This window comes from Pan paniscus, chromosome 12 (assembly GCF_029289425.2).
Source record: "Pan paniscus chromosome 12, NHGRI_mPanPan1-v2.0_pri, whole genome shotgun sequence".
NCBI classification, from domain to species: Eukaryota; Metazoa; Chordata; class Mammalia; order Primates; family Hominidae; genus Pan; species Pan paniscus.
The window spans coordinates 88,382,109-88,401,016 of NC_073261.2; the positions used below are offsets into that span (position 1 = coordinate 88,382,109).

General features: G+C 42.7%; 1 pseudogene; it reads right to left on the minus strand.

Annotated features, from left to right (window-relative positions):
- The window catches only part of LOC100989247 (large ribosomal subunit protein uL30-like), a 172,204-nt pseudogene that overhangs the window by 143,623 nt on the left and 9,673 nt on the right, over nucleotides 1-18,908 (minus strand).

Here is an 18,908-nt window from a genome sequence, read left to right on the forward strand (position 1 = left end):
TTTTTCGTTGTGGAATTACTGTGAAGATTAAACAGATTTATTTTTTATTTTTATTTTATTTTTTTTTTATTTTTTTGAGATGGAGTCTCGCTCTGTCGCCCAGGCTAGAGTGCAGTGGCACAATCTCGGCTCACTGCAAGCTCTGCCTCCTGGGTTCACGCCATTCTCCTGCCTCAGCCTCCCGAGTAGCTGGGACTACAGGCGCCTGCCACTATGCCCGGCTAATTTTTGTATTTTTAGTAGAGACGGGGTTTCACCGTGTTAAACAGGATGGTCTCGATCTCCTGACCTTGTGATCCTCCCGCCTCGGCCTCCCAAAGTGCTGGGATTACAGGCTTGAGCCACTGCGCCCGGCCCAGATTTATTTTTTAAATGTAAAGCACCCTGCACAGTGCTGGTGTATAGCAGGAACTCCACAAGTGTTAGTTTCTGGCTCATTAGAGAGAAAACCTCTCCTGCTAATCAATGCATTGCTACGGCTGCCAGCAAAATGAAAGACCTTCAGTGCCACCCCCAAATCTATCCCTTATGCATAAGGGAGGTGGATATTCTCTTTCAACTTCAGGATTGCCGGTGGAGGCCTCTGCATCACTACACTGAGCCCGGCAATAATCCTGCTAGCTGATCTTTCAGGGTCCCCAGAACACCAGAAGTTCTAAAGGGTTAATGCATGCAATGGATAAGGAAGAGAATAAACCAAATAAGAGAAAGAGAGAGAGAGCACTATACAGATGAGTCTTTTTTCTTTTTTTTAACTTTTATTTTCGGTTCAAGAGTATATGTGTAAGTTTGTTACCTAGGTAAACTTGTGTCATGGGGGTTTGCTGTACAGATTATTTCATCACCCAAGTTCTAAGCCTAGTACCCAAAAGTTATTTCTTCTGATCCTCGCCTTCCTGCCACACTCCACCCTCAAATAGGCCCCAATGTCTGTTGCTCCCCTCTTTGTGTCCGTGTGTTCTCATCATTTAGCTCCCACTTTTAAGTGAGAACATGAGGTATTTGGTTTTCTGTTTCTGCGTGAATTTACTAAGGATAGTGGCCCCCAGCTCCATTCATATTTCTGCAAAGCACATGATCTGGTTTTTTTTAAGGCAGCATAGTATTCCATGGTATATATGTATCACATTTTCTTTATCTGATCTGCCACTGATGGGCATTTAGGTTGATTCCATGTCTTTGCTATTATGAATAGTGCTGCAATAAACATATGTGTGCATGTGTCTTTATAGTAGAAGAATTTATATTCCTTTGGGTATATATCCAGTAATGAGATTGTTGGGTCGAATGGTAGTTTTGTTTTTAGCTCTTTAAGGAATTGCCATACTGCTTTCCACAATGGTTGAACTAATTTACACTCCCACTAACAGTGTATAAGCATTCCCTTTTCTCCACAACCACACCAGCATCTGTTATTTTTTGACTTTTTAATAGTAGCTATTTTGACTGGTGTGAGATAGTATCTCGTTGTGGTTTTGGTTTTCATTTCTCTAATGATCAGTGATATTGAGCTTTTTTTATACACTTGTTGGCCACATGTATGTCTTCTTTTGAAAAGTGTCTGTTCATGTCCTTTGCCCACTTTTTAATGGGGTTGCTTTTTTCTTGTAAATTTAAATTCCTTATAGATGCTGAATATTAGATCTTTGTCAGATGTATAGTTTGCAAATATTTTCTCCCATTCTGTAGATCACTGTTGTTTACTCTGTTGGTAGTTTCTTTTGCTGTGCAGAAGCTCTTAAGTTTCATTAGATCCCAGCTGATAAACAACTTCAGCAAAGTTTCATGATATAAAATCAATGTACAAAAATCACTGGCATTTCTATACATCAGCAACAGCCAAGCTGAAAGCCAAATCAGGAATGCAATTTCATTCACAATTGCCACCAAAGAATAAAACACCTAGGAATACAGCTAACCAGGGAGGTGAAAGATCTCTACAATGAGAATTACAAAACACTGCTCAAAGGAATCAGAGATGACACAAACAAATGGAAAAACATTCCATGCTCATGGATAGGAAGAATCAATATCATTAAAATGGCCATACTGTCCAAAGCAATTTACAGAGTCAGTGCTATTCCTATCAAACTATCAGTGATATTCTTCACAGAACTAGAAAGAAAAACTATTTTAAAATTTATATGGAATCAAAAAAGAGCCTACATAGCCAAGGCAATTGTATGCAAAAAGAACAAAGCTGGAAGCATCACGTCAAACTATACTGCAGGGCTACAGTAACCACAACCGCCTGGTACTGGTACAAAAAAGACACATAGACCAATGAAACAGGATAAAGAGCCCAGAAATAAGCCTGCACACCTATAACCATCTGATCTTCGACAAAACTGACAAAAACGAGCAATGGGGAAAGGACTCCTTATTCAATAAATGGTGCTGGGATAACTCGCTAGCCATATGTAGAAGACTGTATATACACCATATACAAAAATCAACTCAAGATGAATTAAAAACTTAAATGTAAAACCCAAAATTATAAAAACCCTGGAAGACAACCTAGGCAATACCATTCTGTACATAGGAACTAGCAAAGATTTCATGACAAAGACACCAAAAACAACAATAACAAAAGCAAAAACTGACAAATGGGATCTAATTAAATCTTTTTTTTTCTGTTTATTCTGTTTTCAAATACTCATTATAGAACATTTCACCCAATTCAAAAAGATACATAGAAGAGGGTGAGAAGATTTAACATTTTGGTGAACATCCTTCCATGTATTTCTTTATGCTAAAATACATGAGTGTAAATGACTTTTAAAAAAGGGTTTTACACTATGTGCTAGTTTGAAAACTGCATTTTTTCACTCAATAACTCATCATACCTATTCATCATATCAATGAATATAGACAGACAGTCTTTAATAGCTGCAAAATATCCCATTGTATGTTTCAGAATTTATCCAATCCCATATTGCTGAATATTTAGGTACTTTCCATTTATTTGTTGTCAATTATAATAAAATATTTTGTTAAACGACTTTGTATATGCATTTTCTCAAACTTGTCCAATTGTCTTTAGGATAAATTCCTAGACTAGGATTGCTTGGTCAAAGGACACTGGCTCCATAAAAGTGATTAACAATTTACCTTCCCAGCTCAAGTGTTAGGGAAATCCCAAATTCCAGCTGTCTCACTTCAAATTCATGACGATAAAATGGAAACTCAACACTGGAATTCTATTATACATCTCTACGTGGTTTGCTTTCCTACTCTTTTAGGATAATTCTAAATCTTTTCATTATGCCTTAACCCTACTGCACCACTTTCCCCTCTTATATGCTCAGTTGATGTCCTGGTTTCATTCTTAAAAAAAAAAAAGGCATGAAGCACACCACCATTTTCTGTACACCCCTAAATCAACACACCCCTCCCACCCCCACATACACACACACTGGAACCCATTTTCTCTACCTTCCTCCTTCACTGTGGCAGAGTCCACATGGCTGGCACTGTTCAGCATCTCACTTGAGCCACATTTACGAAACAACTCAAGGACTTCTCTCCTTCTCAGGTACTGACACATAAAATCAATACCAAAACTCAACAAAGATAGACTAAAAAGAAAAAATAGGTACAGATCAATATCATATCACTCATCCATTCTTTCAGTACACATTTATTGAACACCTACTACATACCAGGCACTAAGGGAAGAGAATGGTGAGTGATATAAACTAGATCTCTATCCTGGAAGTATTTATAATCCAGTGGTAGAAACAGATATAAACTCACCAAAAACAAGATAAGCAGATTGCTTGTGATGGATGCCAGCTAGAAAAGAGAGACTGACTGGATAGACAGCAATGGGGTGGATTCAGAGCCCTAGAAAGGAAGGTCAGGGAATGATGCTCCGAGAGGAGATACATGAAGAAGGCAGCCATTTGAAAGTTCTTCAGAGAAGAACTTTCCAGGCAAAAAAAAAAAAAAAAAAAAAAAAAAAAAAAAAGCAAGCCCAGAAATCACTCTGACGTTGGAGGCAAAGCCGGGAAGCCAGGGTGGGTGGAAAGCAGTGCATGAAAAAGGCAGGAAGGGTACAATAGTGTGCAATAGGAAGGGGGCTGGACTTTATTGCAAATTAATTGAGAACATGTTAAAGAATATCAAGCAATATGCTTGAAATTTCATTTTTAAAAGACCTCTTGAGGTAAACTGTGGAAATTGAACTTTACAGAAACCCAAACAACTAGTTGGAGAATAGCCTCACTTTTCATACATTAAATCACATAAAACTCCAATAATGCAATGATGGATTAAAAAAAATCCACTGTCTCACACAAAAAAAACAAAAAACAAAAAACAAACAAACAAAAAAAACACAAAGAAAACAAAACCACTCCAAAGGTATATATCATAGAGTGCAAAAATCCCACATTCAAAGCAGAGGTGAATTACTTGTCAGGATCCCTTAGTGCTGAAACTGCAATGTGGAGCCCTCTTTCTTTCTTTCTTTCCTTTCTTTCTTTCTTTGGCTTTATTAAAGTTTTTTTTAAGGAAAAGAAAAAAACCAGATTTATGCTTCTGAACAAAATTTTGGCATAAATTCTAAACAAACACACTAAAGCCATATTCTTTAATCTTCTTAGATTCATAAATGAGCTATTTCCTTACTTAAGTACAATTAGGAATGGCTTATTTTCTCAATTTTAAGTGAGTTTCTGAAACATATCACATGACACAGAGGATGGGTGAAACTAGAAACTGTTGCTGCTGTGATAGTTCATGAATCATACGATCTTGCTTTTCCTCCATAATTTGCTAATAGTGTCTGAAATCTAAGACCACCACAAGGAATTAACATATAATTCAATCAGAGTTAAAAGGATGTTACCCAAGTTAGCGCTGTCGGTTTCCAGCATGCAAATGGTGACAAATTAGGAAATCTTTTATTTATTTATTTATTTATTATTCTTTTGTATATTTAAGATTGTCCTCTCAGAACATTTGGATATCCATGTAACACTGCCTTTAGGATAAAAATAAGATGGGGAGGGGGTCTGGAGTTGTTTGCAGATATTTTAACACACGCTTGAAGTAAATACGTAGAAAAATAAATGTTTTTACACATGTATAAATTATTCCACCCCCAGAGAGTCATTGCTCTTAGGTAGCCACAGGAGATGGATGTTTTGCATGTAAACGCAGTTGGTTCCCTTCTATGAAAGGCTCTCTGGCTTTCTCTTTGTTTCCCCTTCAGATTTTGTGGGGGCCACTGTGTGGACATCTTAAGTCATACATTTCCTAGGCTAATTATTCCAGCCAACTAAGCCTGCTGGGCATTAAGGCTGTGGTTTGTGCTATTACTACTCTGAGATCAACGTTCTCTCCTATTTCATTATGTTCAAGGTCACTAAGGAAAGATTTTAAACCCAAAGCGGTGCCTCCAGAGCCCTGGGAATTCAGACAAGGCATTGCTTCTCCTAGTATCACCTACATCCTAGCAGCCTCTCATTATTGCAAGTTGTTTTGTGGAATTCTGTAAACGAGGCTAATTTCTCACAATGTTAATAAAACAGATATTTACCTAACAACATTTTTAGAGCAGAGGTGAAGGGACACAATCGGTGTAGAAATTGTTGCAGGAGATCATAAGGTCAGACATCATATACCTTCCAGGCCTTCCTGGCGCCTTTCCTTCCTCCTCCCGCATAACTCTTCCCAGCACAAAATTTCCCTTTCTCAGATCAGAAAGGAAAAGTACACACCCTCTTCGCTTCCTACCCCCCTTCTGCCTTTTCCCCACAGCTGTTCTTGTTGCATTTTCATTTCTCTGGTCCATCGATCCTAAAGGCTTTGGAGTCCTGCCCACCCAAACCGGGTATACTCTCTTCATGGGTTCAGAAGTTCTCCTTCTTCCTCAAATACCAGCTTCAAGTTGTCACTACTTTTCTCACTTTCCTTTTTTGAAAACCAGCTTTACTGTGTTCATGATCATTTCTGAGATGTCTTATTAAAAAAAATAGCCCTCCCCACACTTCCTTTTTTTTTAAAGCTTGCATTCCAGCTGGCTAGGAGAAGAAAGGCCCCTGTCGAGCTGGGAGTCGAGGTTTTATTCATTTCCCCTCCATTACAGGAACGCTTCTCCCTCAATCCTCACTGTTAGTAGAAATTCTGCTTAGTTTCTCAATCAAGCCTGCATTTCACTCATCTCAGTCTTCTCTAGCTTCTCTCCTCACTCCCCGAGCATGCTATGTAAAGTTGTATGTGTCATACTTATCCCAATTATTAAAGAAAAAGGACGCTTAACTACCATCGATTGAATTCCCAGTGTAAATGTCCTTTCCTCCCTAAAAGTAACCTCGAATTCTTCTCTTAGGCTGAGTGATCCTGGGAGAAATGAAATATGTAACATTCTTAACTATAGGCAGCTACATGCAAACAACCACACACATTCTTCTTCAAATACTTTGGTGAGATGATTCCTATTCTTTAAAAAAAGGCACTTCCAAGGATACAGTTATGAACCTTTTGTCTTTTATGTCTTTCCATAGTTACAACATTTTCACTAAGATAAGCAGCTTTTCAATGAATTTGATCCTTTCCTGAAGTAATTGTTCAAAATGTCTCTAATCACCACCCTAACTAGGTTTCCTTTGGGGACTGGGGCTAGCACTGCTCATCTCAGATTGTGAACGTCTATCCTCAACCCATGCAGCATTCTTATCCTATTGTGATGAAATCCACAGGGTTCAAAAGTTAATTCTTCCATGAATGTGTACCAGGTGCTGGGGAAGGCTGGGAAGGAGAGGCTGGGTGGTACAGATGACAGAGTTCCTGAGGGTCTAGTTGAGCAAAGATATATTGAATACAAAACCAAAAATAACAGCGTGAAGTCAATGGAATAATAGTGTGAAGTGCTCAAGGGAGCCCAGAAGAGAAAACTGTCCCATAATGGAAAGAGGAGGGTAAAAGGAAGGGAGTTTCACAGCAGACAAGGAGAAGGGGCATTTTTGGCTGAGGAAACAGCCTTGAAATGTAGCTATACTTAGAGACCATTTAGCAGTCTGGCGTGGCTAGAGGGTAAATTTGATAATTCCATGGGGAATGAGACAGACACAGAATGTCTACCCCAAATCCTACCATCTGGGGGCCTAGAATCCTTCTTTGTTTCATGTCAGTAAGGCCAAGAAAAGTACTTTTAAAGAAGAATTTTAAAAGATTTGCATGGCTAGTGAAATCTTTGGGATTGTAGGAAGAAATCACAATAATAATTAAAATTATTATAACTATTATTTTGTCAAACTCCAAGTGATTTAAGACATACATAGTATTTTATAGCTGAAGAAACTTTAAAGACCATTTCATCCAGCCTACTTATTTTACAGATGAGGAAATTGAGGCCCAGAGAAAAGTTCCTTGCTGCAAATCCACTGCTAGTTAGGAACAAAGCTAGGCTAGAGCACAGATCTCTTGCTTCCTAAGCCAGATCGCTTGCCACGAAAATGTGCCAATCTGTGCACCCCCACTACCGATTTGTCCTGTTTCTCAGAGAAGAAAAAACAATGGTTAGAGTTTAAGAGGTTTCCCTGAAGTCACCCAACTCCTGGTGGCTCAGATGGGACTCAAACCCGGCATGTTGGGGACATGTAGCCAACACTCTCCTGTAAACATTCTTACTAAAACTAAACCCATTCACGAGGGATGAAGTGTGAGACAGAAGAGTGAGTGTGGTGATTAGAGCCCCCCCAACCCACGTATCTCCAGTCATGACCTGAGTAAGAAATACAGGGGCTGAAAGGGGTCTGCTTTGCCTCAGCTGCCACCAGCCTAACCACGCACGGCTAAGCCTCAAGGAGTTCTCCTTCTTCACTAAGGGCTTAGCTGCAATGTGGTTTAAATTAGACATTTCTTGCCTGAGTAGAACAAATCACTTAGGTTATACGCTGACAAAAAAGGAACAGTCTGCATGCTTGGAAAGCTTAGGGGGAATTAAATTATGTGCTGTCACTTCAGAGTCGTTCCTCTGTCCTGTACACCACCACCTCTCAATTGCCTGCAGGAGCTGCAGAGCCTTGCGTGCAAGCTGTGCCATAACCCAAGGCTTAACATAAACTTCGGGCTCTCAGGTCATTGGGAAATAACAGGTATATCCGGTTGTGCCTTTTGTGCTCGTCTGCACGCAAATTAAAAGCTCGTGCTATGCTGAACTCCTTGGAGCCTCTGGTTACAGAGAAGGGAGGATGCCTTAGAATGGAATTTTCACACAATTGTCCTGTTTGTTTTTCCAGGGAATTGGGTGATAGTGTGTGTTTGTAAGAAGTTCACACCTCTGGGAGGCTGAGCTCAGAAGGGGTGGGATGTGGAGGTGGCCATGTGCCAGGCGATCCTCTAGGGAGCAGGGCTCCAAAGGACCCCACGTCTGAACTTTGAAGGGATGGTAGTGCTTACGGGGGGCGGCGGGGAAGGGCGGGGTTTGCGCAGATCTCAGACTTCCTGGCTAGTAGCAACAATGCCAAGTGCAGAGCTAGGTGGGGAGGGGTGCAGGAAGGGATCTGAAAGTTTGGGGGCCATGTACTCAGGCTGTCACCTCCCTAAGGGAGGCTCCTCACCTCCCTAAGTTTTGTGATGCCCCCACTACAATTCAGCCCTGAACCCTCCAGATGGCTGATTGGAGTAGGAATGAAGCGTCCACTCCGTCTTCATGTTTCTTCCCATGGGACACAATAGTATTCCCTTCGCTGTGACTACAGCCTCCCCCAAGTTAAGTAGGAGAAATCTATGCCTACTGCACTCCAACTGTGAGATTTCCTTTGGCAGGAGTTTGCCTAGCTGGTGCAGCTGGGAAGCAGCAGAGAGTTTTTGCAGCCCGGCGGAACTGAATTCAAATTTCAGCTCAACCAACATAGTGTGTGTGACCTTGATTGATAACTCCAACTCTTCCTGCCTTGCTTTATTTCTCTGTAAAAAAGGGATGAGGGCAATGGTTATCTCAAAGGGTTGGCTGTGTAGGATTAATGAAATGATTTCTGTCAAGTGCTTGGCACGTTGCCTGGCTCAAAATGCTCCATATATGGCAGTTCTTACATATATGACAGTACATTATTATTGTTACCATTGGTTTAATTGGCAGAGTTGCCATCCAAAAATTTCAGACTGTGGCTCGATCCTGGGCTTCGATTTCAGGCTGTGGCTAAGAAGCCCTCCTGGCTTCACACCTAACCGGGATCCACATGCCTCTTCCACTGAGCTGGGCTCTCCCAGCTTCCTGACTCAGGCACCACCTCGTCTCCGGGCCGCAGGGGTTTGGGCATCATTCTGTCTGCCTCTTCTTCCTCCTCCTTCCTGGGGCTAAGGCACATCATCTGGGCAGGTAGCTGTCTTGGGAAGATGACATCTTTCTAGCCAGACACCTGGTGGTGGCAACTCTGCAATAGTTTAGAGGGTTGCAGTGGTGTTTCAATGCGCCCACACTTGTCTCAGGGCTATTCTCTTAAAATCGGTAACTGGGACATTATTTTTTCTGAAATCCACCGCACCCTCACCTACTTCCTACGCCAAGACAATAGCCCATTTAGATTTTTCTTGGATGAAGAGACATTCACACACACACACACACACACACACACACACACACACACACACACACACAACACACACAACACACTCTTTTTTTTTTTTTTTGAGACGGCGTCTCGCTCTTTCGCCCAGGCCGGACTGCAGTGGCGCTCTCTCGGCTCACTGCAAGCTCCGCCTCCGGGGTTCACGCCATTCTCCTGCCTCAGCCTCCTGAGTAGCTGGGATTACAGGCGCCCGCCACAACGCCAGGCTAATTTTTTGTATTTTTTAGTTGAGACGGGGTTTCACCGTGTTAGCCAAGATGGTCTCGATCTCCTGACCTCGTGATCCACCCGCCTCGGCCTCCCAAAGTGCTGGGATTACAGGCGTGAGCCACCGCGCCCGGCCCAAAAAACACACTCTTAAGTTTAGACAATGGTTCTCAAAGTGTGGTCCAGGCACCCTTTCGGGATGGCCCCTGAGACCCTTTCCAGGAAACCCACAAGGTTACAGCTGTGGGAATAAAACATTATTTGCATTTCTAACTCTCATTCTCTTACAAATTTACTGGGGGGTCTTTCTGCAGAAACAGATGTGAGTCACCTGCTATCTTCTGTTAAGTCATAAATTAAAGAGATTTCTAACAATTTTTTTAAAACTGCCCACTCTGACTAAATATTTGTGATTTTGGAAACTAGTTATTTTCCACAAAATGTTATTTATGTTAACATGTATTAGGTTTATTATTTTTAATGAACTAACAAATATTTTATAAGTTTTTCAGCTTTAATTTCTAGAATTATAAATATTGATAGATACTTAGCTAAACAATAGTTCTTTGGACTTTACAATATTTTTTAAGACTTTGAAGAGGTTCTGAAAACAAAACATTTGAGAAACACTGAGCTAAGATTTTGGCACTGGGGCCTATGAAATCATTGCTTTTGCTCACTTACTTCTAAATAAAACCATCATTTCTGAGGATTGGAATAGTGTGAATTTTATGGTAATTTCAATATAATGGGTTTGAGTGTAGCAGATCTAGTCATGAAGCCCATGTGGAGGCTGAATGCCAACTCTCTGCATGTTCCAGCCACTGTGTTAAAGGAAGATTTTCTAAGCCATCCCAAGATTTGATTGTAAATTGTGGAGATTAAATTGCTGGGCAGATACCAACGATATTCTGCACGGGGAGGGGAGGAAGAGGGTGTGAGTTGCATCAGGCTCTGGCAACGAGATGGCTTCGCTTGTTGTGGTCTTGGGCTCCTAGAGGGAGTAAGCTCACAGGGCAGGAGAAGGCAGTGGGGTGGCCCAGGTCCCTAATAGGCATAACAGTACTAGAGACCTCTACAGTTACTGTAGTTAGAGGGGTGGGGCTTCTGTAAGACTTAAGATGATAGGAAGTGAGTCAACAAATGTGCACTGGTGTGGTATAGATGGGCTTTGGTGCCTGCAGACCTGAATTCAAATCCTGACCCCTCTCACTTGCAACCTCTGTGACATTTGGCAAATAGTTTACTGTCTCTGAGCCTTAATCCCTTTGTATATAAAGCAGGCTAAATATACCAATATTTTTAGGATGATTGGGAGAAATAAATGAAACTGTCAATGTAAAGAATAGAAAACAGTGCCTGGCACTTAGGGGGAAATATTAGCTACTTTCTCTGTCTCCAAACTTGTTGTGTGGTGTGGGAGACTCTAAGGGAATGGAGGAGCTTAAGCCACAGGCCCTGGCCTTATGATGATAACATCAGAGAGGAGAATGCTCCTCACATTTAGCAGGACACAGCGCTCCGACTGTGGTACTCAAAATCGTTGTGGTGTTTATTCCTTGTTGAGTGACATGTGTTACTCAGGAGGCTGAGGCAGGAGGATCCCTTGAACCCAGGAGTTCAAGACCAGCCTGGGCAACATAGAGAGACGCTGTCTCAAAAAAAAAAAAAAAAAAGATACGTGTAAGTTGCTCTTCACCTCTCTGATTTGCTGCAGGAAGCCTCAGGTATTAGGTTCAGAGTCCAGAGTAAATGAGGGCAGAAATGGAGGTTCCCACCAGCCCTGAGTCCCTTCTGTGCACTTGCTGTGGGAGAGGGTTCCATTTCACCCCACAGCTCCCGGGATTCCACTGGGGTGTGGCTGGTAACCTGGGGGCTCAGGGCTCAGTCACATCCTTATTGCACCAGAAAGTCCCTGAAATAGTGTAGGAGAATGAGGTGCCTGGGGGCATGGCTGCTGGTTGGAGGCCACAGTGCCACCTTCTCAAGGCTCAGAAACTGGGAAGCCTTCCTTCCTTCTGCATTCAAACCCTTAAAATGCACAACCCACCCGTGGCTGACTCAGCACAATGGGAAAAGGAAAAACGGAGGTTAGTCAGCCCAAGAGTACAGACCATTGAATCTAACTTTCCATTTTGGACTGGAGAGCATTAGAGACAATTTCCTCCCTGGCATTTAGTAAGGGAGAGTCTTCCGTTCTGCCTTCTGGTACAGGCTCCAGAAGTAGGCTGTTTCCCTCATTGTGGCTGCCAAATGGGCTGTATGCCCCAGGTCTGAGGCCACAGTACACTTTGACTCAGAGCTGTAATGTAAGAAAAAAAGGCGGTGTTTTCTGGGAAGCTGGATAGCGTTGCTTCATTTGTACAAATCAGCACCGGGAGGTCCCACGACAGCACTCCCTTGAGTTTCCTCCCAATTGCACTGCACAGCATGGAGTTTTCTGAACTCTCCTCGGCAGGGAATTGCATGAGTGTTGTCCTGGAGCCTCATTGCCACAGGGCTACAAAGCATCCGTAACAGTCACAGAGGGACTGACCGAAAGCATAGCTTGGTGGAAGAGGCCTAGTATGGCCTCATCAGGCTCTTTTGGGAACATGGCATCCCCCTGCCTAAAGAACTGTCTCTGTACTACCTAAGGGTCCTGATGTGGAGCGCGTCTGGGTGAGGAGAAATTAGATGAGGAGAAAGTGCTGCAGAGCTGCCATCTGGGAGTTGGAGAGAAACACAAATTGGCTATTGGTGCTGAGCTCTTCTGCCAACAGCAGATGTTTCTGTGAGATCAGCCTTCTTAAGGCAGCGGCAAATGGCCTCCCACAGAATAATGATAACAGCTAATGATGCCTGAGCACCCACCACATGCCAGGCACCCTTCTAACAGCTTTACATGTATTAGTTCATTCAGTCCTCACCACAACTCTGCATAATCGGTACTGGTATCGTCTCCATTTTACATCCCCATTCACTTAAGTGTAAGCTGGACCCAGAGAAGTGATTTCTAGCATGGAAGTCACTCCGGTGTAAGTAGGAGAGCCAGATTCAGATTCAGTCTGGCTCTGGAGTGATGCTAGCAGCCACTCAATGTGCTGCCTGAGAAACGCAAGGAGGAAGTGACTGGTGCCACTTTGGGCTGTTAGGAATTTGCAGGTGGGTAATGGCACGCCACCCTGAGAGCTGTCACGCTGAACCAAGTGGGCCATGTTTTTATTCCTGCGAGGTTCAAGTCCTTGCCATGCCTTGGATTTTACTGGACAGAAGTAAGGACTTAGTAAGTAGTAGTAATAATGATAATGGCTAACTGTTATTGGGTGCTCACTCTGCCATCAACTATGCTATTTGTTTTCTTACAATCAATATCTCATTTAATCCTCAAAACCACCCTCTGTGGTTGGTATATTACCTGTCTTGTACAAGTGAGGAAAGTCAGGCTCAGAAGGGTTAAATAACATGGCCAAGGTTACAGCTTATAAATAAGAGAGCTGGTGCTCACACCCAAGAGTACCTGGTCCCAGAAGCCAAACTCCTAATGATTGGGTATGCTGGCTGTATTGCCTTTGATCTCCTCTGGAGGATTAGACAAGCCCAGAAGGCATTTGGGCCTGCGCCCAGGGCCTGCAAAGAATTGCCATTCATCTAGGAGGGGATATGGAGGTGTGTGGAGTTGGCTCTCCAATCCTGGCTTCTGTGATGTGTTCCATAGGGATGTGGAGATCCGGAATTACCCCCGTCTAATGTTTTATCAGCTTTCATCTGGGGATTTCCCTCATTTGTCAGGAAGAGGAGATCATCTGAACACAGGCATATGTATTCTTTAAGAGAAGAAATAGGTCTGAAAGACAAGTAAAATTTGTTTTGTTTGTTTTGTTCCATGTTGGCAAACCTAAGTCAAAGTAAGCATCCTTTATAGAAGGGAAAGTATTTAGGTACATTCTACTTGGTACAAAGCCAAGGTTCATAGAGATGGGAATTGGCAAACCTTTTTAGAAGACAGTGAGGATATAGCATATATGCATATATCCCTATGGCTCAAGCATTTCTATTGAGAATCAATACTGGGGGAACATTTGCAAATGGATTCAGAATTGCACAGAAAAGTGAAATCACTGCAGTGGAGTCTCTAATAATAGAGTTGAGAACAACACAAATGACCATCTAAGTCGCCGTTGATGGTTGAAAAAAATAATGTTGGCCAGGTGCAGTGGCTCACGCCTATAATCCCAGCACTTTGGAGGCTGAGGTGGGAAGATGGCTTGAGTCCAGGAGTTCGAGACAAGCCTGGACAACATAGCAAAACCCCATCTCTAAAAAATACTCAAAAATTAGCCAGGCATGCTGCCATGAGCCTGTGGTCCCAGCTACTTGGAAGCCTGAGGCAGGAGGATTGCTTGAGTCTGGGAGGTGGAGGTTGCAGTGAGCCAAGATCACACCATTGCATTCCAGCCTGGGTGACAGAGCAAGACCCTGTCTCAATAATAATAGTAATGATAATAATAACGTCATGGTCATACCATGCAGTAGTTTAAAATCATGAAGTAGATCTATCTATCTATATGTACAACCGTATGCATGTACATAAATAGAAGGCACATGGTACCCATGGTTACTCTGGGAAGGGGTGGGAGTATGAGTTTTCTCATTTTATTCTCATTTTTCTGCATATTTTTATATACTGATTGACTCTCTTGCAACAAGAATCTATGTTACTACGTGTGTGTGTTTTAAGAATAAATATCTGGCCAAAAGAGAAAAGTAATTTAATATGCATAATATTCTGGATGTATAATGATGCAACTATATAACATAAACCGCAGTCCAAAGATTTTTGCCTAGAAGTAGTCCAGACTGGGCCATGCTTTCCCTGGATAGTCTTCCTGTCCTGTCCTAGTCTGTGCTCCTGGGAGTATCAACATGGCCTCTGTAGGCCAGAACACCATCCTAAAGCCACAAGATGCATTTAATAGAAATAAATGTAAAATCTCACATGTAGTATTTTTTTGAAAAATCAATAATACAAGTACAACTGAAGACTCAGCCAGCTACCAAGTCCTATATTAAAGGATGAAGATTTTTGTTTATCACAATCTTAGTAGAATATAGATGTTTTAATAGTGGGATGCAGATATATTAAAACAGGGCAAAAACTTTGTTTGCATTGAAAGTAACACTATGTCTAATGGGAAGTAACCACACCCCCCTGGGCTAGACAGAATGTCATATTTGGGATACTATGTTCAGTTTCAGGCCCATACTCAGATGGACATACTGAAAAAGCACATTGTCCAGAAGGCAGAGATAAGGAACTGGGGCATTTTTAATTGGTGGAAGGATGGCTCAGAAGCAGCACAATTCCATCTTCAAACATGTGACAGGAAAGGAGAATGAGTCTTGCTTTATGTCACTCCAAAGAATAGCTCTAGATTTACCAGAAGGCAAGAAAGTTCACTCCAGAATTTTTCTTAATATTGGGAAGAACCTTCTAGCATCTAGAGCTTTCTAACCAAAGCAGTCCAACAATAGAACAGACAACAGTTGAGAAATGATAATTTCAATAGTAGAAGGGAAAAATCCTGTTGGGAGTCAATGGTCAAAAAAGCTGACGTATAACTATCCAGCCTTTGTGTTCTCCGTTGGGATCACGCAGGGGAGGACTAACCACTTAAGTTATTTAGCTATCAATTATTTTCTCAAACCCTGGATACACCCAGAGTTTTCAACCGGAATTTTGGTCCATTTGTGGAAAGAGAAAAAAACCTGTGAGGGAATGCAGATCTAATGCTAAAAACTAAGAGGTGAAAGGAGAGAGAGAGAGAGAGAGAGAGAGAGACAGACAGACAGACAGACAGAGAGACAGAGAGAAAGAGAAAGAAAGACTAGAATCTGGATGCTAAACATCCAAAAACCTGAAGGCTGTACCAGTCAACATGTCCATGGCTAGATGTTGTGATCTTAGCTGAGCCCAAATGTACATTCTTTTGGTGGTGGGGTGTTTTACTTGTTGCTTTATGTATTTTCTTGGTAACCTGGTAAATATTTATTTTTAGAAAATGAAAATAAAAAGGAAAACTAGTATCCTTCATCTGCCTAAAGGTTTTCTATGGTTGGTCAAAGAATTAGGGAAGTAAAGTGTTTCCCTATTGACCAAAGTTGTGGACAGTAGGCTCCCTCTTTCACTGTTAGAAAAGTTGATTTCAGGCTGGGCGCAGTGGCTCATGGCTGTAATCCCAGCACTTTGGGAGGCCGAGGCAGGTGGATCACCTGATGTCAGGAGTTTGAGACCAGCCTGGCCAACATGGTGAAACCCTGCCTTTACTAAAAATACAAAAATTAGCCAGGCATGGTGGTGCACCCCTGTAGTCCCAGCTACTGGGGAGGCTGAGGCAGGAGAATTGCTTGAACATGGCAGGTGGAGGCTACAGTGAGTCGAGATGGTGCCACTGCACTCCAGCCTGGGCAACAGAGCAAGACTCTGAAAAAAAAGAAAGAAGAAGAAGGAGAAGGAAAAGGAGAGAAAAGTTTATTTCAGGAAGTAGAGTAGGTGGTAGTAGAAGCTCAGAGAACAAACGTACAAAAACAACCACAGACCCTGGCGTCCCTTCCCTTCGTATGGAATCATCACTGTGCCAAGTCGGTGGGAGCTTCACCCCACAAATATTAAGCAGCAGAGGCACATGCTCAAACATTGAGCAGGAGAGGTAAGTACACCAGTTGAGAGCCCAGACAAAGTGACTGACCACCATGACTATCTTTTAGCCCCAGGGCTGGGTATTTTTTTCTTTTTCTTTTTCTTAGTTGCTGTATCTCTCTGCTCCCTCTTCTTATTTCCCTCACTCTTTTCCCCTCTGCCCTGACTCTACTCTTCTGTGTGAGAGAGAATGAAGAGAGGAAGGGAGACAGCAGAACAGAAAAGGGGGCACCTGAGACGAGAGTGGAGGTCTTGAGGGAATGAGGGTGAGGAAGATAGGAGTGGACCCAGAGAAAGGGAAAATGAGAGACAGAAAGAGAGAACAAAGAAGGATGAAGCAAGGGGAAGGAAAAGGGCAGAAGGAAGCAAACTGAAGGAAAGAACTGGGAATGATGCTGGGAAAAACCATTAAAGCACAGCACCATTTGCTGCATTTATGAAGCACATAGAACCCTGAGTAGATTATGCACCTTAACACAGGGGCACAGTAGAACTAAGGGCATGACACTGCCTTATATCATATTTCTTCTGCTTTCAAAAGGAATTGAAGAAAGCCTAAAAGAGACAAGATACACTTAAGCCATTCAAAGAACAAGGACGCCACAGAAAGTACAGGTTATAATCCATAGTGCTGAGGAGAAAGACTGCAATTGAGCACAAACTTTTTATTAGTCCTGAACTCCAGGAGTGACACATCAGATGCGGGACCCTGAACAGCAGACTAATTCCACTTTCTTTCCACTGTCCTTGCTTACAAGAAACCCTCAAGAGAAGCTAAGAAGGCAATGTGAGATCAAAATGTTGGGAAGATCTTTTTTTATGTTCTTATATTTAACTTTTAATTTTGATATAATTACAGAAGAGTTTCAAGGAATCACAAAGAACTCCCATTTACCCAGATTCTCCAATTAACATTGACCACATTTACTTTCTCATTCTCCTCTCCCTCCCTCTCCTTCTCCCCAAACCCCTCTATTTTTTCCTTGAGCCATTTGAGGGTAAGTGGCAGACACTGCACCCCTTTACCTCTAAATATGCATTTTGGTGAAGGAACTAGAATACATGTAGCTTTCACTACATGTATTTCTGTGGCTTTCACTAATACCAGACAGAGCTCATGGGCAATGAGACTGGAAGGGGAGCAGGAGTAGGAAACTTGTTTTAAGCTGCAACTACTTAGCAAGTGACTATCTTTTCTTAGATTAATTTAGGTCAATAAAAATAGCAGAATCTTCTAAATCACCTTCTCACCAACTTTACCTAGGATTGAGAAAACATCAATTGTCTACATTTGTCTACATGAAGTAATATTAATAGAAATGAGGATTGGTAGCCAATACCCTTGGTGCTAACCACTCCAAGAAATCTAGAAAGTGCTTAATACAAAGAAAGAATCCTTGTCAGCCTGTATTGTTAGGCCCCTGAGCCCAAGCTAAGCCATCATATCCCCTGTGACCTGCACGTACACATCCAGATCGCCGGTTCCTGCCTTACCTGATGACATTCCACCACAAAAGAAGTGAAAATGGCCTGTTCCTGCCTTAACTGATGACATTGTCTTGTGAAATTCCTTCTCCTGGCTCATCCTGGCTCAAAAGCTCCCCCACTGAGTACCTTGTGACTCCCACTCCTGCCTGCCAGAGAACAACCCCCCTTTTTCCTTTACCTACCCAAATCATATAAAACGGCCCCACCTGTCTCCCTTGGCTGACTCTCTTTTTGGACTCAGCCCGTCTGCACCCAGGTGATTAAAAGCTTTATTGCTCACACAAAGCCTGTTTGATGGTCTCTTCACACGGACATGCATGAAATTTGGTGCCATGAGTCGGATCGGGGGACCTCCCTTGGGAGAGCAATCCCGTCCTCCTGTTCTCCATGAGAAAGATCCACCTACGACCTCAGGTCCTCAGACCGACCAGCCCAAGGAACATCTCACCAATTTTAAATCGGGTAAGCGGCCTCTTCTTACTCTCTTCTCCAACCTCTCTCCCTGTCCCTCAACCACTTTCTCCTTTCCACTCTTCAATCTCTCCCTTCTCTTAATTTCAATTCCTTTCATTTTCTGGTAGAGACAAAGGAGACACGTTTTATCCGTGGACCCAAAACTCCGGCGCCGGTCAGGGACTGGGAAGGCAGCCTTCCCTTGGTGTTTAATCATTGCAGGGACTGCAATGATTATTCACCCAGGTTTCAGAGGTGTCAGACCATGCAGGGAAGCCTGCCTTGGTCCTTCACCTTTAGCGGCAAGTCTCGCTTTTCTGGGGAAGGGGCAAGTACCCCAACCCCTTCTCTCCGTGTCTCTACCCCTTCTCCTCCTTTCTGGGGGGGCAAGAAATCCCCAACCCCTTCTCCTTCACCCTGAGCGGCAAGTCCTGCTTGTCTAGAGGAGGGGCAAGTACCCCAACCTCGTATCTCTGCACCCCAATCCCTTATTTCCGTGC